This window comes from Patagioenas fasciata, chromosome 3 (genome assembly GCF_037038585.1).
Source record: "Patagioenas fasciata isolate bPatFas1 chromosome 3, bPatFas1.hap1, whole genome shotgun sequence".
Classification (NCBI taxonomy): domain Eukaryota; kingdom Metazoa; phylum Chordata; class Aves; order Columbiformes; family Columbidae; genus Patagioenas; species Patagioenas fasciata.
In genome coordinates, this window is record NC_092522.1 from 108,648,196 (window position 1) to 108,669,517 (window position 21,322).

General features: G+C 38.5%; 1 long non-coding RNA gene across 1 annotated transcript; it reads right to left on the reverse strand.

Moving 5' to 3' along the window:
• Positions 1-4,203: 4,203 nt before the first annotated feature.
• Positions 4,204-13,191, reverse strand: LOC139827767 (uncharacterized). The gene is made up of 4 exons (XR_011738699.1): positions 13,046-13,191; positions 12,227-12,619; positions 11,978-12,056; positions 4,204-4,231 (listed from the first exon to the last, which is right to left on the reverse strand). It is a non-coding gene; the product is annotated as an uncharacterized lncRNA (long non-coding RNA).
• Between the last annotated feature and the right edge of the window lie 8,131 nt (positions 13,192-21,322).

Sequence of the window (21,322 nt, forward strand, 5' to 3'; positions counted from 1 at the left end):
ATGTCTGTAAAGCTGAGAGATTAAAGCCTGAAGCTTCTATTAAATGCTTTCCTTTTTTTTCTTGCTTGCAACATTTTCAGATTGAGCTCTAAACGTTCACCAACTCATGAATATTTTTGAGCCAGCTCTTCTCACTGTGATAAATCATGCTGCTTGTGTGTTGGTTTTGTGACAGATAGTTACCTGAAAGCTTCTAATGTAAAATGGTTTATGGCCATCTGAGGGGAAAAAAAATCTGTGATCTTTGCCTGACTGCTGGAACAGTATGACAAGAAGAAACATACTGTATTCAAGCCCCACAGCATGCCAGCTTGCTTGCTTTCTTCTAGAAATGGACAGAACTGAAAGGAAAATGACTGCTGGCATATTGTGAAAGTACTTCCAAGTTTGTACAAGCTCCAGTGATAGATGCAAACACAGACAAAACCCTTCATAGGAAACAAAAAGTTTTGCAAAGAAAGCTGAAAAATATCCTATGAAAGGAACAGAACTATCATAGTTAGTCCATCCAACAAAAAGAAACAGACACTCTCGAGGCTTATGTTCCAGAGTCAGATTTATTGTAGTTGCTAAACCAAATATAGATATTAAAGAATACTATTCGCACTGTAAAAAAGCACATATCATATTTAAAGCAATGCAAGGAAACCTTTTGTTCTTTTGAAGATCTCAAATACAAGGATTGTCTTGTCTACTTGAAAGCTGAATCACCTCACATTACCATGGTGCATGAGCATATAAACAGGCAGTTGGCCTGTTACCCCGCATGAACTGCTGTGTGATAGCAGATTCTATGTACACTTCTAAACAGTTAAAAATGCAGGATGGTCTGATTTAACTGATTCCTACTGGTCATTAAATTCAACTTTTGAATTAGACATTGCTCTAGGACGGGGAAAAAGTTGTCTTTCTTTCAGGTGAAGAATGAGAAGGAAACTGCCACAGACAGAAGAGAGTCGCTGTCCCTCCCCATGATACTGACTGAGCAGCAGCAGCAACCTTTACCAGAATCACCTTCACATGTCTCAGATCATGCACCACACCAGCTCTGTGATAATGCAAACAGAGAGATGGGGCTTCTAGTTCTTCCCATGACAACGATTTCATCTTAAATTAGTCCTAAAAATTGAGGAGTTCTTCACAGAATAGGTGTTCTCCCAGCTAGAGAAATAGGAAATAGGAAATTTCATTCCTTTGGAATAGAAATGTAAGAGGTAATAGAAAAAAAATTCTTCCCACTGCTGGGTGGAAGTGCATTAGCATCATACAGGATTCTGCAGTTAGGCTAATAAACTGTGCTTCTTTTCTTGATTAAAAATAAATCACATCATATTTATACTATCATCTTTAATAAGACATCACCACTCAGTGGATATTTCAGGTCTGGGCTCTGAGTAAGGCCTAATAAAGATTTCTTGCAGGGTTGAAACAAATTCCACTGTCTATTTTAATGATCGAAGTCAGCAAATCTATACCTTTTTTTTTTTTTTTTCCCAAAGGAATCCAAGATCCTCCTGATATTCAGTAAGATCTGGAAATTAACTCCCTATAGATGCTTTTGAAAACATGAGCCAAAAGAGCTCATCTAGAGTGAAATTCTGCTCAGTAAATCCGGAGAACATCACTAATGTCAGTTGCACTGAGTGGGAAGGATGAAGGGAAACTACAGTCCCAGATGCCAAATTCACCTTGGTTGCAACTAATCATGATTTGCACTGGAATTAGGAGGTGAGGGAGACAGACATTCTGAAAATCAAGCCACTTTTATTAAATGGTAAAACATGGAGATAAGCATTTCATCTGTGTTTGCAAATCTTCAATGACTAGGGAAGTCAGAGACTAAGTCTGTGCAGGCATGTGAATGACACCAAGACCATCCTGTTCCCCAGCGAGCAGACCATGTTTCCTCTACCATTAAAAGCATCGTAGACTACCTTGGTCTCTACCTAGATTAGTGTTCTTACCTCTGTCATAGTTAGATAATGCTAACAATGAACTCCCCATAACTAATATAATTTTACCGACACACTGTTTACTTTAAGTTATATGTATTTGTAGTAAAGTATTGTTGTTTATTAAACCATTTTTATACTATTATACGATGGTTCTTTATTAAACTAGCCAATTGACATTCTTTTATATGTATCTGATAAATTAGTGCATTAAACCAGCATCTCCATTAGAAAGTGTTTGTTTACAGTGTAAGAGCAGAGTAGTGCAGGAATCCACCATCACCTGAAGCTCTCAGGGAACCTCTGGCAGGGATAAAAGGTGGCACATGTCTCTGCAGCTGCAGCACTTCATTCCTGATCCCTAGCCCTCTGAGGCTCTCAGTCCTAACTATGCACCTTGCAGAGACAGCACCCAAGCAAGTTCTCAGACCAGCCCCACGGCAGCCGCTGCACACACTTTCTGTTCTAATTTGGAGGAAACTCCATCCTGGAGTGTTCAATGTAGGAAATAAGGAGACAAGATACTTAAGGCAAAAAATAGAGCTCTGTTAAGTCACCTACCATTCTTAGCACCACAAGCCTGCTGGAGCCATTTTCATATTATGGTACTAAATGCGACAATCAAAACAGAAATGGCAGGTGTAATCAAAGACATTTCCTAGGGAGAAAAAAACAATCAGATTTAATGTTTTGCTTTTGTCTCAGTGGCCCATTGTCAACACTCAACATTTCTCTCAGACTGCTCTGCACATTTATAAAAATTATTTCAAGAGAAAACACTATTTCTTGCAGGGGCCTGGGGCCAGTTATGAAGCAAGCATGTTGGCTTTACAGAGCATCCGCTATCTTACTCAGAAAACTTCAGTCCCGAGAATCTTATTGTTCTCATAATTGTGCTATCTGATCACCTTTAAGGGTAGATTATTTGAAAGAAGCAGGTAAAGATTAATAAATTAAGAAATTCAGTAAACATACCTGGACTTTCTCTGCAGCAAACACTCTGGTGATCAGTGATCTGGATCTAATCTCTTTCCTCCAGTGAAGCATAAATTTAGCAGTGATTTGGATCTCAATCCAGATTTGAAAGTTAGTTAATAGGCCAAACTTAAGTCCACAAATCTGCAGACGCTTGGAATTCAAGGAAGCAAGAACAGCGTTATCTCTTCTTTAAATTAGCCACATCTTTCCAATTTTCTCAGCTTGCCAGCTTCAGCCTGCCTCAAAACCACTCACCATAGAGAACAACACATCCGTTACTGAAAATCTTTGCTTTGTATTATTGCTGCTCTCTCTTACTAGCCCAGAGTTAACACATTGGTTTGAAAAGAAATTTTTGAAAAAGAGTCAACCTAAATTGCTTTTCCCTGAATCATCTAATTAAATTACCTCCCTACAGTAGCTGAGATAATTGCTTTTACCCTACAATTCTATATTCCCATTTCACCTTTGCTGGCTAGTTTCTAACCATGTTTCCTATCAGTTTCCCAGAAGAAACACTCAACCACTTTAAGTAATATTCTCTTTCCTTGAAGGAGGGACAAAGTACCTTGGAACTCCTCCAGAGTGAGTTTTAAGGACCTGAAATGCAAAGTTCAATAGCACTGTTCCTTACTCTCACATTTCCATACAGCTGACGGACCCCAGTGGAAACCATCCTGCTCCAACAGTCAGGTGAATAATTCCAAAGAGCAGCTAGAAAACTCCAATTTCAGACTGGCTGGGAGAGAACTTCTCATTATGGCCACTCCCAGGCTTCTCCAGCCACAGGCATTTATCTAATATCCCAGCTCAGCCACAACTCATACATTTGAAGCAGGAACTAATTCAAGTAAATTCAGGAGGAAGAGTCAGGAAAGGAGGGAAACGGTGCCCAATGTCAATTTGGCCTGTTCTCCTGCAGTAGTCTTTACACAGTGCTGCCACACATTTCACAGAATCACAGAGATTACCAGCATTTATTGAGTGTCCCAAAAATTATTGTTATCACAGGGAAAATAGCTGAGAAACAAGCCTTCTTCGTTAGCCAGTCTCCATAATTTTCCTCAGCTACCTGCAATATCCAGCGTGCTATAATACAAAATATCCTTTAGGCAGGTTTCCACAATTCCACACACAGCCTTCATGAAATCAACACATGTGACACAGGGATGAGTGAGGACCTCACGGAATATCAGCCTTAATACTCCCCTTTCAGGTACATCTTGAGGCTGGGACTGAAAGCAATCAGCACATCAGTATGAAGAGGTTTATGCTTCCACTCCACATTTTCCTTTCTTTTTCTATACAGAGAAAATATACATACATTTTATGTGTTAAATCTTCACATGATTATTTTCAGACCAAATGTTGTTGTCTAGATTATGTACCAAAAGGCAGAGACAATCCATTTTCTTTCTATATTCTGACTCAATATAGTTGAGGCAGATGCTGACTCGTTTTTTTTTTGGCAACTCAATGCTCTTTTTCTTTCCAGATTTATATAGCGCCATATTGATTTTAGGATCACAGTGATTTGTCAAGGACCACTGTTATTATCAGAATTTAAAGACCAGGCCCAGCAACTGGATCTCATGAACAATCTTGGACACACAGATAAGTTTAGCAGTTAACAGAATAATAGATATTTAAATATAAGGCTAAAAAGGTGAAAATTACACTCAATCATTACAGAAAATAAAGTGAAAAAAAAAAAAGTAATACTTATTTGGAAACAAACATCTAGTAAAATCTACTAAAATCTTCAATGAAATAAAGAATATCTCAGGAAACTACCAAAAAGAGCACCAATATAAAATTCAAATTTCCAAGCTGTGATAAATTTTGAGTGATATCTTGCAGGACAAGAAAAGAGAGGAAGGTGTTTCCATAAAGTTACTGCAATTGTAAGCCTTCAGTAGCCTGCATGGGTGAAATCAGTCCATTAAAATCAAATATGTCTGGCTAATAATTATTCAGAATAGTTTTCTTTCTACCAATGGGGTGTGCAGGTGTGCAACATCCTGTTCTGATGTGACTGGCTGAGTACAAACGCCTCCTATAAAATTCACTCACGGCTGTAGCAACTATAAGTCCGACTACCCAAAAATGGCAGTTGAGCTTCTGAAACTCAAGCAAACAATGCCAGCGCAGTGCTTCATAAAACATTTTCGCCCACCATCAGGACAAAGTCTTTCATGAAGTACAAAGAACAGGTGTGCATGTGAGCTAAGTTGTCTCTATTGTTTTGTAACAAGCCCTGTGTCCATTAAATGCAATTTAGTAGGATCATCAGAGCTTAAAAGGACAGATCAAACAGCACTGAGAATCCCAGCTGTGCAGGCCCCAATTCAGAGTGAACATTAACCTCAGCATTCAGTAATAATTTATTCTATTCCAGACAGGAGGATGCTCTATAGCTGTCTTGCATATTGGTCCCATTCTTTTTTTTGCTCCTGAAACAAAATCATGCATGTATATATGTGATAAACTAGAGCAATTTATATATGTGTGCATATATACACTTATATATGTGTCACAGAGAATTATATATCTGTCTTGCAATTAATTTTAGATGTGCTCAGGGCTGAACTAATATGTCATAGACTATTTCTATTATTATTGTTTTTATTTTACAGCGTCTGAGCTGAAAGAAAATAAACCTCAGCAAACACAATGACTCTACAGGCTCGTATTCATGTCTATGTGGTACTGCAACTGGAACGTGATGGCTGAGGATTGTGCTGAAGGCACTTATTTTAGGCAGAAGATGCTGTTCAGTGATTGCACTTTAAAGGTAAATAGCAAAAAAATGTTGTGGTTTTTTTTTTTCTTTTTCCCTTTTAGTCCACACTTTCCCCAGAAGCTGAAGATGAGAGTTGTGCACAAAATTATTTGCCTCCCAGTCAGACAGGCTGCACCTCAGCTGATATAACTGTATGTATGATAAATATCTCTCAATTTCACAGTATATTTCTTCCTGATATTTTTTAAACTATATGAGATGTATAGTGGCACAAACCTCAAAAGCTAGTCAAGAACTGAAACCTGCAATTGTCCTTAAGGTAAAAGAAGACAATGGTAAGGAGTCAGTGTCCATGATGCTCTTTATGCAAATTGTTAAATTATGTACCAGAGAGGCAATCACTATTTTAACTACTAGCAACATGGCTAATAGTTAAACAGTTACTCTCAGTAGTGGAGACATCCAGGGAAAGGTCAACTCCAGAAGTCATAGAAGAATTGCAGTTAATGACCAACGTACAGAAATAACCTGTTAGGGTTTTTTCTCTCTCTTTCTCCCTTCCTGTTCTTTGCTTCTGTACCAGATTGTGCTACATAAAACATTTTTCTTGTTTTGATTTTTCCTAAGCACTGAAGTTTATTTTGGATCAGCGAGGTGAGAAAGCTTTGAAAGGCTCCTGAGATTCCCTAAGCCCAAGAGTCCAGTGTTTGCACCTGTCAGGATCATGGTTTCCTTCAGTAGATTGCTAACTTGGAAATTTAGCAGACACATTTCTGCATTTATTTCCTTTTCTGTCTTAACAAGAAAAAAGTAGTATTGTGTAAATAACATGTAATCAAAGGTTTCACTTGTCTGATTAAGTGGATCGTGATTTTTTTCAGAAGTGAAAAAAAGCTGCAGCAAACGTGGTCAGCATTGCACAATCCCCCAGTTAGTCAGACAGTAGTTAACTTGTCTTGGAGAATATCAGAAGGATTAAAAGACTGTTTAAAAAAATAAAAAAATAAATCAAATCAAATTAATTTAAACTAAATTAAATTTTAAAACTAAACTAAACTAAACTAAACTAAACTAAACTAAACTAAACTAAACTAAAATAAAATAAACTAAAATAAAATAAAATAAAATAAAATAAAATAAAATAAAATAAAATAAAAATATAAATGGGGTTGCTCTGATTAAGGAAAGCAATAGTTGCCTGTGTATTTGTTTAAATCTTCAGTTACTTTAAGGGCTTCATTGCTTTTTAGTTAAGGATTCAGGTCATACTGAGTAAGAGAACTGTAAAAGAAACAAAACTAATTAATGCAAAATATTCAGAGTCACAAAAATTCTTGCAATATCCATTTCCCTTAGACAAATTAGAGTTAGTGAAAGGTACATCTGATAACATCAGACAGATTTCTGCTGAAGTATTGCAACGTTGCTTCTTTCCTCTATTCTTTCTTCCCCTTAGAAATAGATCCAGTATTTAGATTCCTTCTACAAATAACCATTCACAAAACAGAAAGTGAACACATCCTGGGATCTGGACATTTGCAGACAGCACAGACCGCAGCTACAGAAAGATACAAACAGACTTCAGTCTGGAGGTCAACAGTTTCAGAAGCTCCTAAGCTCATTAGCCATCTAAGGCCCACAGATAAGCCCCACTTCGAAAAGCAAGGAAACAAGAATTAAAGCTTCACCAAAAAAAGGGAGACTAAGGCTCCTGTGTCACTTCCAGAAATCAGGTATAGTTGAATAACATAGTTAAACTTTGGCATTTTTCAGAAATGTGTGCCTGCAGTCACAAACTCTATTGGAAAGTAATATTGGATGCTTATATGAGCCTTCAGATACTTACATGCTTTTTAGAATACAGATCTATGTCCCCAAAGTATCTATACTTGGCCTACTAGCTGGCTATATCTGAGTCCCATTGAACCTGGTGCTGCTTTATGAAGGGGGCACTTGGCTTCCATTGTGTCAGAAATGCTCAAGAGCTGCTCCAGTTAGTGCTGTAACACGCTTTGTACCAAAATCACAACCAACAGTCACTGCAAATGAGTGCGACTGAGGCACTACGTCGCCTTTTCCATTGCCTTCTCCAGCCATGTACCATTTTGATGTTATCCCAACAACACTAAGGAAGAGGAATGTAGGTGCCCCACAGCAGCTCATCATCTCAGAATTACATTTATGCTGAGCCAGATCCACCAGCTTTCACGTTACTTTATGCTGACAGCGCAGAGAAAAGCAGCTGCACAGTAATGGAGACTCCTGCCCTACATTTCTATTTCTATCTAGCCCAAAGGAATCAAAAGAGGATGACCACATCAATCATAAACAATCCAAATGTATTTTGATGCATACTGTGAAGCTGGATGAATGTTGCATTAAAGAAGGTTGTGCCTATTTGTTAAAATAGAAACCATGAATGAAATTACTTTGTGCTTTGTGAATATCTAGTAGTTGTGCTGTTAAAATGTTCAAAGGAAACACATGTGCATTAAAACATCCACAAGGACATTTGTGCTAATGCATACGGAGGTAACATTCTCGCTGTCATCTTGACCTCTCTTTGTCAAAATTTCTTTTACCCAAATTAGGGGATGGAGACAGTGGTATGTGCCCTACTTAATCACTCTAATACAACACCTAATGCCTGAGGTAAAAAGATCACAAAAGCCAAAGAGATTGCATAGATAATTAAAAAAGGGCAAGTAATAAGGGCATTACCAAATATTCCATGAAATGTAAAGGAAATTCATAGGTGAAACATGAAGAAATATTCCCTGGAGCTAATTGAGAGCTCCCCAGCTCATCACGGTGTTATGGAGGACACAAGGATCTAAGCAAATTGTCTTTTTATGTCTACACTGAATACCAAAAGCAGTAACAGACACTGAGAGACAGTCTCAATCTTAAGGACTGTTTTGTCCCAAGTAGGCAGAGGAGGTGAATAGCAGGATGGAGTCTATGTAGATGCAGCCTGTGGATACTCACACTAAATCATGTCTCAGAGGTATGTCCCCAGCCCTGTGGAGCTGCACAGCAGACGATGTCTCTCCCTGGCTCTCCATGGCTTGATAAATGGTCCCAGGTTGGGATATGGCCCAGGAGGCAGAAAACGGCACACACCCAGCACAGTGTGCCACGAGTAACTGGCAATCAAAGGCAAACAGAGAGAGGACAGAAAGCTCCTCCAGCCTCTCTTTCTCTGCTAAATGCTTTCCTAGGTAAGTCACAAAGAAGTGAAACTATTTGTCCTGGTAGTCCAGCTACAAAGGTAGGAAACCCCAGCCTTCCCAGCTCTCAGCACAACGTACTTTCCATTAAAGTATATTTTTTCCAAGTGTTCTTCTAACTTAACGCCACACGTAAAGCATAGTTCACAGCTTGTCATCTATTAACAGGTCACCCAGTCCTAGTACCATCTTTTCATCCCAACCATCTTTGATTCAGAAAAAAAAAAAAAGAATTTTTTTTTTTTAATTATATTCCTTTGTACCTCATGTCTTTGAATGCATCACCTCTAAAAACTGTGATAGGAAAGCTCAGTATGAAGGCTGCAGAACTCAGCAATGGGCTTGCAAGAAGTATGAGCCACGCATTCATCGCTGCTGGCCTGTGTTTCATAAATGATATATGCAGAGGTATATGTAAACTACACTCGCTCCAGAGGAACTTGTCCAATTGTACTTGGAATCAGCAAGAGCCTTGTAGGATTGCGCATCAGCAAGTCTTCTGAGAAGGTGTTTTTGCTAAAGAAAGAAAATGAACATGGCAAACTGGCTTCCAAGTAAAATATGAACCGTGCAGAATTTTATTTCCTAAGTAAGTTGCACATTTCATGCTGCCTACCAGCTTTTAAAGGTCAAACATGTAAACTTAAGAAGTGTGTGTGGTGTATACTAGTTGCAAAGCTCTTTTTTTGTCAGTTCTATGGAGCAATAACCCATGAAATATAGTTGACATCTCATGGGCACAGTTCTCCATGCCTGCAAACATTTAAAATTGCACTTGTGGTACATAAAAGATTTATAATGATCTCACCCACAAATATAAATTTTATCCCACGTAGGAGAAAAAGACCTAGAAGCAGAAGCAGTGAACAGCTGAATATGAGCACTGTGTCATAAATTCGTAACACTTACAGCTTTTTAACAACCAGTCATAAATGTGACCGATTTCAATTTAATTTATGAGACTTTGTGATAGAACCAGGATTACCTCCTCAAAACTGAGTTTTAAAACACAGTGTGTACAATTATGGCCTTACTGGGATGTCAGTTGAGGCAAATGGGATTGGGGTGGCCATCTGGAAGGTCCCTGGGCCATGCTTGCATCTGCAGGGTCAGATGACTGGAGCGGAATGGGCTCCAGCAAATTGTAGCTCCAAGCCAAGCAGCACATCCCTTCACAGCACAAGCCACCAGTAAAGGACATGTTGATAGGAGTTATACAACTTGCAGTCACCAAATCCAGCATTCTTTGTATGGGTACAGCTGGGTAATAGTTGGCCAAGACGTGCATCATGGTAGTGCTGTGACTATTTCTTATGCAGGTAAGTATCAGGTTGACCTCATCTCCATCACTCCAACACATCCCCCATGCATTCACATGATTCAGTCTTTGTAATACTTTACAGATATTTAGACAGTTTTGTCTGGACTGGAATTTTTAGTGGCAGTTATTTGAAAGGAAAGGACAGTTTGGAAGGAACTGGAAGACAGGAAACAGCACCAGCCAAGGGGACGAGATTAAATAAGAAGTCAGACATGCTTATTCAAGCATGCTTCCTCAGGCATCAGTGGAACAGCTAACATTAATCAGCTACCGATAAGTTAAAAACCTTTGTTTTCCAAAACCAAGTGTTACCATTATCCCACAAATGTATCATTTAAGTCTGGTATCTATGGTTTATATATATATATATATATATATATATCTGAATTTCAGCTACATGTATCTCATAAAAACTCCAAGACAAGCCCTGATATCTGGCAAGTCAACAGAACTGTTTATTTTCTTGGACATAGAGATTGAATTTTATTTTGGGTCTGGCAAGAGGAAAATTTTTGAAAAACCCTAGGGAGTCAGAGTTTGCCTCAGAGCCCTCTCTTTCTGCACCTGTCAGAAGTTTGATTTATTTCTTTTTTCTCTACTGTACATATTGGCAGCTTGAAAACCTAAAAAACAAACAACTTGTGTATTTTTCCTGTAACCTCATCAGGAAATCCAGGAGGAAGAAAACATGTTTAACTACCTAAGCTTTTCACTTCCATTTTTATCTTACATTGCACTTGTCCTTACACATGGAAGATAACAAACAGTCCCTTGTGTTGCCTATGTGTATGTATTTGAAGGCAAAATATTATGTCACAGTGTGAAGTTGTAATATTGTGCCTATTAAAACATCAAAACTAGCTCAATATAGAAAAAGACATGGTGAGGTCAAGCTGCAGATGTATCCCCAAAGGTGCTAACTAAGGAGGACATTTTAATCCCAATTATTTTTAAATGTGTGTTGACAACTAAAATATAATTCTTCTGGTTTTGAGGGATAATGTGTTTGCTAATAGTTGATGGCTACTTCATCTGAGGGGCAAAATGTTTTATATTTTATTTACATTTTTAAAACTTTAAAGCACTTACATTTTCTTAACAAGGAGATCATTAACCAGTTAAGGAGAGAAAACTTCTAATGACTGACAAGTTAATGATATTTGTTACTGGTTGATACCCTTATCAAACTAATTTAGAACCATTAGAGAGCAACATGGTGGTGAATGTGAAGTGTAACAGAGATCTGAATTTCTTGCACGGAATTGAACATACATCTGTAGTCAGTCCTGGGTTAAAAAATAATGTTGAATTCACACCATTCTCATAGTAACCCTCAAATCATGTTAGAAGACAACAGAGATAATTATTACATGTTCTGTAATAAAAAATAAGGTAGTGACCACAGACATTAAAACAAAGTTAGTGGTGTCAGCACTGGGGTCTGACAAGGTTACCTGTGCCTTGTGAAAATGCAGCCCTGAGAATTTTGCAGAGCTCTTGAGCTCAGAATAAAGTGGTTAATATCATGAGCTCTTCAGTATCTGAGGGGAGGTCCTCTCTGTACCGCACTGAAATCACTGCAGTACCCAAATAATCTGGATGCATCCTGGACTACGATGTGCTGCAAAGCTGCAGTAGCCAAAAGCTCCAGTCATGGCCTACGAGACCACTGGTAGGATTTGTTCCTGAAAGTCCAATTGTCTTTTCCAAAGTCAGTTGTCCCAATAAGAGCACCATACCTTTCTTTACATACCTATCTCAGTTTATATTCTCTAGACCATCATGTGAGTATTGTAGGAGCATTGTTTCAGGTTCAGAGAAAAGGAACACCTCTGTTTTTGAGAGAAGCAAGAGAATCAATATGCATTCCAGAGTTTCACTAAGAAGCAAAGCTTTTAAGAGTACAGAATAGGAATATTTTTGCTTAAAAAATAAATAACATAATCATCAAAATGTCTCATCTTTCCAAGAAGGTAAAGCAGCCTCGAGGCATTACCCTTACCTGTTGCATTCAGCAGGATCTTTCACACACAAAAAAAATTTGGCCAGAATGATACTCCATTTATCTGGCCAAGGTATGCCTGTGGATTTGGAAGCTCTTCTAATCTTCTCCAAGTATTTTACGATTTCTCTTTTGTCTCCAGCTAAGACGAAAAGAGGAGGCTGAAGTAAGAAGAAATATAGTTGTTTGTGTAATCAGCACATGTCAGCGAACCTTGTCATGCTCTGAGTCAGGCTTCTGTCCAAATGGCAGAGATGCAATTCTTTCATTTTCAGTTTCACCACATTTTTGTTGAAAGCAGGACTGTAAGATTTTTCTGCACCTGTGTTTATTCTTCCACTCAAGACACCTTGGATGTTAAATTTACCATTGCTTCTTTAAAAATAGAGTGACCTGCAAGAGGGAGAAAAGGACAGGTATTTATATCTTAATAGATGCAGGGACACAACTCACATTTGCACTGGTGCTTCAGCTGGTAACTAACTAAAAATGAATACGAATTCCTCAGGGGCTGAGGAGGGAGAAGAATAACCTTTTCTTCTTATTTCAGTGTACTGGAGAAATGACTGGAGAAAACTGAATAAGAGGTTTCTGTGGTTTTAGCTCTTCATGAAAAAATATAGTCATATTTGCAGGGTCTTTCCCAAAAAGTCTTTCAAGTATGGCAGCCCCAATCCCGCAGTTCTGGTATAGGCTCATTTCCACTTATACTGGGGGGCAATGCAACCATATTCAGGTAGCCTGCATCAGAATACTGTCAAATGCCACAACATCTAGAGCATCTTGTGTTAAAGGAGCTGGTGAGGCTTCATTACTTACTGCTGTCACATCCTGAGTCTCAGTTCACTCGGTGAGTAACAGCAGCTGCGCAGCCAAACTGGACACCGGCTGTAGACATGCTGAAGAGCGTCTCTTATGCCTGCAGTCAAGATTTATTCAAGAAGCTTTGTATGTGCTAATGTAAAAATAATGGATCCCAGAAAGCCTCTGAAATTGTAAATATTAGGGTTATCAGAGCTAAACAGTTAGCAACTGAGTCACACCAAAGAGCAGTTAGTCATGTGCACAGTACAATTTCAGTAGCAGATCCAAAAATCTGCCCTGCTATAGTGACTAAAACATTCTCTCTAGTTTTTCAGAATATTATACAATTGTCCTCAACATTTATCAACCCAAATAAAAACAAGTATCCAACTTAGCACTCTGATTGCAGGTAGTAGAACAGCTATAGAGTTGCAGAAGGCAAATAGCCACAGTTTTGCAGTACTGAAGTAGCATTGCAAGTAGCATGAATTTACTATTTGCTCCTTTTTCTTCTCAGATCTATAATATTTCTGTTTGTGTGATGCAAAGTTTAAGCTGAAGTAGCCACCACTTTGGTATCAAAAGAAAAAAGTATGATTCTAAACAATTGCTTGACAGCCTGGGTACAAAATTTCTGAGGCAAGAACTGAGGAAATTATTTTAATATCCATATCATTGTTCCACAGCTCTGCACATTTCAGATGGAAAATCATATAAGCCATTTGTCATCCAGTCCAGAATGTATGTTAGTTTCTTAATAGCTTCCAAATTCTGTCAGGCATTGTCCATTTGCATAAGAAGCTACAAGAAGAAAGGGAGATTAAATAAAGAATCAAAATATTTTTTTTTTTAAATTAATTCTTATTGTTTTCTGTACTATTCCAGCATCTATATGCCTTTTACATGCATATTTATTGTGGGATCTTTGCATATAGATGTACTCCAAACACAAAGCACACCACATCTGCTGGTCATCAGTAACCCATATTTCGAACTTGCTCAATCTACTGGAGTTTTCTCTCCATCCTTTTTTATTGTATTTTGAGACAAAAATTGGTGGTTACATAATAGTATGGCAAAGCATCTTTTTTCTTTGAGACATGAGGCATCAGACAACTGGGAGCACTGAAGGCTCCAGCACAGTAGAATCCTTGTTGACCTAAAAATAATGAAAGAAATATGGACAAGCACCTCAGCCAACAACTGGGAAGCAATAAGGGACACTAGAGGTGGTGATAAAATTCATGGGATATTGGTTCTAGTGCTGACCCTGCTACTGGCTTACTTTACCTTAAACAGAAGTGGAAAAGGAAACTAAAATGTTGTATTCTCTGCAAAGTACAAGATGGTCTGTGAGCAAGAAGAAATTGAAAAGAGCTAGACATTATCTTTCTTTCACCACAATAACTGCATAGCCACTAGAGCACATTGAGTCACACACTCTGTCATGTATCACTTGAACAGCTATGAACTTCACAAAGCAGCTGTCCCCTGGAGAAATAGCTTAAATCATCATGTTGCTCCTGGACAGACACCATGGAGGTTTCTATGAGACAGCCAGTGTAGGGTGGGTCACCAGCCTCTTCACAGTCTGACCAAGGATATGGGGTACAAGTGACTCTGAAGTGACACTGAGACATACGTACATAATGCTGCTCTTCACCACGCTACCATTTTTTCTGCTTCTGCTGATCTTTTTTTCTCCAGAAACTTCAGTCCTTCCTTCCTTCTTTCTCCACCTTGTACAGCACGTAGAGCTTTCCGAACCACCGGGAGAATGGTGTCAGAGCAGGAATAGATGATGGCTGAAGAGGTAAGGGCTTCCATTTTTCTTGTTTAACCATACGATCACAAAGAGGAGAGAAGGGATGTTAGACATACATGAGAATTTTCTGTTTCACAATTGCTTTTCTTCACCTCCACACACGCACAATAGGCATCCAACTAAGTTTTCCTTATCTACCCTCAGGTGATGAGGAACAGCAAACCAGCCTTACTGTTCTGCAAATTAATGTGTAGACCCACTAGCGGTAGTCAGACCTTGGCTAACGTAGACCAGAAGACAATAAAAGTCCCTGCAATTTACTGCTAGTTTAATGAAACATATTCATACAAGAACTGCTACTTCTTTTCTTTTCCCAGCTCCACTCACTTTATTGCACAATTCTCCATGCCCGTGCCATTAAATCCACCAGCTTTCTGGACCACAGCCTCAACAGACATCTTCCACTCAGCTAATGAATATCTCCCAGACAACATTCATTTTATTGGCATCCATGAAAGTCCTAGCTTATTTACCCTGCAAAAGTTAGATCTTTATTGGCTGTGTATGCTTCATTTAGTTAATTAAGAAGTAACAGGCAACAGCCGTGGCTTATCCTGATTTTGAGAACTTAGTTTGGGTCTATATTTCCAGGGCTTTAATACTCCAGTTTAGCATGATTTTTCTCCTGTGCATTTCCACATAGCCTAAGACAATGACTAATAATCATTCACTATTTTTTTGTTTCTATTCTAGTCATGCCTGAAGGTTCATACTAAACTGTACATCTGATGTCTTCCAAAATCATGACAATAAAAGGTCCGTGCTTTCCAGAAGTTTCTAATACAAACAAGAAACAACAAAACCAAAACAAAACAAAACAAAAGTAAAAATGTTATTATCAATGAAACATTGGCTGCTAAGGTGTCCTACCCATGGCAACATTTGGAGCTCATGGAAAAGCCACAGAAGTTAGAAGAGGTAATTTTCTTTTATGGGTTTATGTATAAACAGATATCAAATGCAGTCAAATTAATGTTAAATTCTGTGAAGAAAGTTCAAAGTTCTGCCTCTGAAAAACAGTGAGCATGTTTTAGGTTTCAAAGATCATTTGTTTGGTGGGTTTTTTTTTCCTTCCATATTTGTTTTATTCAGACTTCTGAATATTCACATACTGATGGTCAGAGAAACCTAGTAACAAAGCCCAGCCTTACTGAGCCTTCATGGAAAGACAATTGAAATAAAGTCCTTCTTAACAGTCACTTGTGATTAGCATGTGATGTTATTATAGAAACTGGTCTCTATGTAGTTTATTCCTCTCCTTCATGTGCAGTTCTAGGTAACTGGCAGTACTGTGATTTGTTCCATCAGCCAGGAGCCAATGCCAGAGCCTGAAGGCAGAATACCTGTTTGTAGCAAGAACACTTGCTAGAAAACCTGTTGTGAGGCATAGCAGAGACCCATGCAGGATGAAGGCCAACCTGCCTCTTCATCAGATCTTTCCACAGGGCACTGGTGAACAGGAAAATATTTGCGACTGAAAAATTATTCCTGAGAGTGTAGAAAAAAGGACTTTGTGGACACTTCTGACTGTATTTTTTTGTCGCTTTTCCATTTTATATCTTACATAAGAGAAATGAAGGGCCATTTCCTCTCTCTATCAAGTGAATGTTAGGACATTTGCTTGCTAGGCAGATGACTGTTTTGCAGATACTTCTTGAACAAAACGAATATATAGTATATAAAATCCTTTATACTTCGCACAGGCCGATCATTTTATTGGTACAGATTTTGTGCAAGGCCCATGGGGCAGAAGCAAAGGACATGGGCACGTGCAAAGCTCTCCTCCAAAATGCAGTCTATGGTCTGCTGTGCTGTCCCTACATTACTGTAATTCCCAGCCTGTTTTAGCCTGATGAACTTTGTAATGTAGAAAGAATCCACAGGCTCCAGTACATTGACCTTTTTCTTATTATTACCTCCTTCTACAAATACATTCATTGACTACAGTCAAGCATCTCCATGCCTTAGTTTGTCCTTGACTTGCTTTTGAAAAGAAGAAACAACACCCAGCAATGGTTTTCTTGCCTGTTTTACATTACTCTAATTTAGAATATTTTGTTGAAATACTGCACTGAACAGGAAACATCTCCCTGTCCCCTGAGGGTGTTCCTAATGCATTGATATACATGCTAAAGAAAGATTTGTGTTCCGCATGGACCATGGCTTCAGAAATAGTAGCAGTTCTGCAGTACAAAAGGTGCATTGCTCTGAGAGAATGTTCTGCAGCCAATTTGATGGCTTCTGTGACCTTTTTCAACAAGATGAGGAAGACCGCAAGACCTATGCATTGCCCCCTCAGTCCCCAGCCTCAGAGCTGTCCATGTCTTGGTGAAAGCTGTAGCTGTACATACTTCCCTCGCAGCAACTGCTGTCTGAAACAGCAGATGACTTTGAGGATAGAGTCAGGCTAGCCACACAGTGCTAAATCAGCAGAGTGTTGGATAAAAGTTTTAGACTGATACCTGTGTTATGATAATTATATACTATTAAAATATTTCCTTAATTTATCATTAGAAAAATTAGGTCTAAAAATAGAGATTCCTGCATGCAGGGGCCCATAATTTTAAACGGTAACATAAAAATCCCAGCAATGAATGGTTGCACATTGGGAATGAAAGCTGTTTGATGTCTAAGACTGAGGAAGAAAATCTAAAACATCTAGGTTGTTTTCTAAGCTCTGACACAGATTTCTTGTCTCTCCTGAGGTCAGCCACTTAAACTATAGGAAACTGTTCAGCAGCTGCAGCCCACAGTGCACTTTGGATCCCCGAGACCCTCAGTCACCCAGAACGGGGAGCTGGCTGGGACACACCAGGACTCTCTTATGACCTTTAGGGGAAGAGGGTGTTTCACGCACCAGTGGAGTCTCCAGTGCTGACCTCCTTTAAGAATAAAAGGGTAGAGAGGAGGAGAGATGGGAAAAGCAATATAAGAAAAAAAGACAGAAAGCAGAAAAGATGGGGAAACATCCAGCCCCAGTAGGTCCTAAAGTATTTAAAGTCTTCAAGTTAAAAAGACTAAGAGTGCAAAGTATTGTCTCCATATACACAAGGTGCTGTTGTACCTTTGTGAGTTATGCCAAAGGAAAACTGTATTAGCTGAAACAGGTCAGGAACCAACAATAAACAGCATCTTGTATACTTTGGGAAGCTGAAAAGTATAATAAGCAATAAGAATATTCCTCAGAAATTCCCCTTCATTCATTTGCTTGCTTGAACTGTGCCCCCAAAATCTGTACAGAGGTCTGGGTAACATGTCTTACATTCTGACATTTCCAGACTTCAACTGACAGGGAGCAGAACTGTCATTGAAAGAAGGAGCACCAAATGTAGACAGGGGAATACGGGCAATTAGGCCTTCACCCTGACACATTTCCCCAGGCAAGCAGGCTTGACAAAATCAGAAAATATTTAAGCACATGCTTTGGATTCGAACACAACTTGACCAGATACTTAAGTGTAGTTTGATGAACTGAGGTTTGATGAGTGGTTGCAGGATCAGACCTTTACATCGTTCAACACAAACCTGCTTTTAAAGATTTGTCACTTCCATGTTTATGATATTCCCTTCTAGACACACCACTATTCAATATAAGCCTTGCTTATTTTCCTTTACAGTGGCATTAAATCCTGAAATTAAATTAATTAGTTGCTAATTTTCACTCTGTAAAAATGTGTTGACACAAGGAGTATAATAAACAGTGTTTGGGTCAGATAAATAGTGAAGCATTTACCTGACCCCAAGCCATTATTATAATTAGCTCTCTCTGACACATTAGAGTTTGTTCTTCAATCTACTGCTCACCGAACATCCAAAAGGACATCCACACAACAGCACCAGTTCACAGTCCCAGGCATACTGGGGAAAAGTGCTTTCTCTCCTATAAAAATCATAGCAGAATACAGTGTTACATTTTTCTGAGGCTTTAAGCACTGTGGGAGTGGCTGCTATTTCAAGTTGGTGTTGTTTGGGGGTGCTTTAAGGCGTTGTTTTACAGCAGAGTTGGACGTTTCAGCGTTCTGTCAGAGAAAACAACAAACTTCAGCACCCCAAGAGCAACAAGGGCAACAAATATCCAGGACTCACACAGAACTGCACCCACAGTGGAATCCTACAAGCCAACTGTGTATCGTGCTTATTGCCCTTTGTCATGAATTTCCTCTTATTTTAATATCTGGCAATATTTCAGATGGAAAAAAAAAATATTAAAAAGATTTAATTTAAAGAAGATCATCAGCTGTCCTGAGTTTTTGAGTCAAATGCCAGATCTTTCCAGTTTTCACTATAAAATACAAACAGGTTATTTTTATAATATGAAGAATTCTGGGTTTGTTTTTTTTTTTTTCTTAAAAAAAAAAAAACACATGATGTCATGGACAAACAAATATTGTGCTAGTTTGTTTCTAATAACAGACACATTTTTATAAAGTTAGGATAACAGGAAAAAAACAAGATAAAAGGAAAAAAGATGAAGTTACTGTTGAATGAATTAATAGCAGGCAGGTGGCTGGGTGGGTGTCATGGCAGATAAACACTGAGATGAAGCCAAGGTAATTATAATTATAATCTGGCTAGTAATGCTTTCAGCTGAGGGTATATAAAAACCTCCGTAAGTTAATACTGAGATGTTCGGATCAACCTCCTTCTTACTTACTCCCCCAAAACACAATCTCATATATTCAAACTCCCATTTTATGAATTTTTGTTTTTTTGAGGATTTCAATCAGGTTTTTTTAAGAGGGCTATCCTGTTGTAACTAGAGTTCAACCAAATTTCCACTCTCCTCTGGCGATCCTGGAAAATATGAGTATGTAATCAGCCGAGTCTCTCCTGACCTCCATGTTTTGCTGGACAGAATTCACCTCTTTCTATCATTCTCTTTCGCAGGCTTTCTCTCCTCACTGTGCTATTCACGGAGGTATAAAATGCTCAGGCAAACAGAAGTCAATGGCAGATGTGTCGGCAGCACTTCTTTCTGTAATTTTACTAAATGGATGTAGCCTATAAAAGCAGCCTTAATTAATGGAAACATTTTAAAGGCACTTATAATAAGCAGAGAAAACAACAGTTGCCAAAAGCAAACTTTATTAACAAAGTATGTTTAAAAATTATTTTCCTGAAGGTGACAAAAGATTTTATGTATGTGGTAATTAAAAGAGGCATTTCTCTATTCAAATACCCTAAAAATCTTTAAGGACTCAGGTTCAGGACATGTTTTGTTTTCTGGAGGATGAAAGTGAGATAGAACAGTTTTCTTGCTCCTGTGTGATGGGGGGGGAAATGCTTTTACTGTGCCTCAAGGGTCTTTTATTATTTAGAGGTCTGAACCTGAAAGGTGCTGTGTGCTCTCAGCTCCCATTGACTTCAATGTCACCCAGTCCTTCAGCCAGCTTCAATGGGATCTGAGGGAACGCCACCTCCCGCAGCAGATGTTTCTCCCGTAGAGCATCTCCTCTAGTAGACCCCGTCTTCAGAAACACCAGGGCCTCGATTCGGAATCAGCAGAGCTCTTAGGTGTAGGCATAAGTCTATCCTTAACCAAACACACTTCAGTAAGATTTAGTTACATGTATAAAAATCAGTATGTGTTTAAATATTTTATCTTCATGAAAGGAAACAGCATAGTCTCTTATTTTCTGTGGAAGATGTGACAATATGTCCTTTTGTTTAAATATTAAGTCATCATTTTGAAAATAAATAAATAAATATCATAAGCCATTCTCAGCAAGTAGATAACCTGGACAAATCCTGTTGTCATTTTCTAAAGCCATCATGGTTCATTTTTGCCTACATACACTTTGCATTGTTTTGTTGTGGCAGGAATGCACGTTGAGAAACTGAATAAAGCCCATGTTCTTGTTTCATCAAAGGAAATAGCTTTCTTTAGGAAAATGCCCCCTCACACACCATCTGACACTGGCTTTCCAATCAAATATAAAAAGTAAAAGCAAACTGTCCCCACCATCTGTGACAAAATCCTTCAATTCTTCAAACACTTCCCTGTAAAATGTGGCTATTAGTAATAGCCATACATTTTGGTACATTTGTACATTAGAGTTGTTTTCTTTCATTCCTGATTGAGACAGAATTGTTGTATTATTAACCCAGAGAAGTTATCTGTCCTTTTTAATTCCAGAATAATAAAACTCATTGGAACTTGGCGGCATTCAGTCCTGCTGACTAATCATTGGCATTGGCTTATGGCAATTTTTAATCAATTCTTATTATTAAATCAGAATATAAAAGATTTAGAAAATGCAAGGTTGCAGCTAGAGTTCATTAGTCATGAGCACAAGAAGTAATCAATACAATTATGGTTGCTTAAATTGTGTTGGATAGGCCAGGTGGTGCAGTGTGATAATGCGTTACCCTTTCACCCCTGGTGTCCTGCTTGTACCACAGATAACAGCAAGTCTGCAGGTTTCCATCTAATCTGTGATGGATGCTTGAACATGCAGAAACCATTA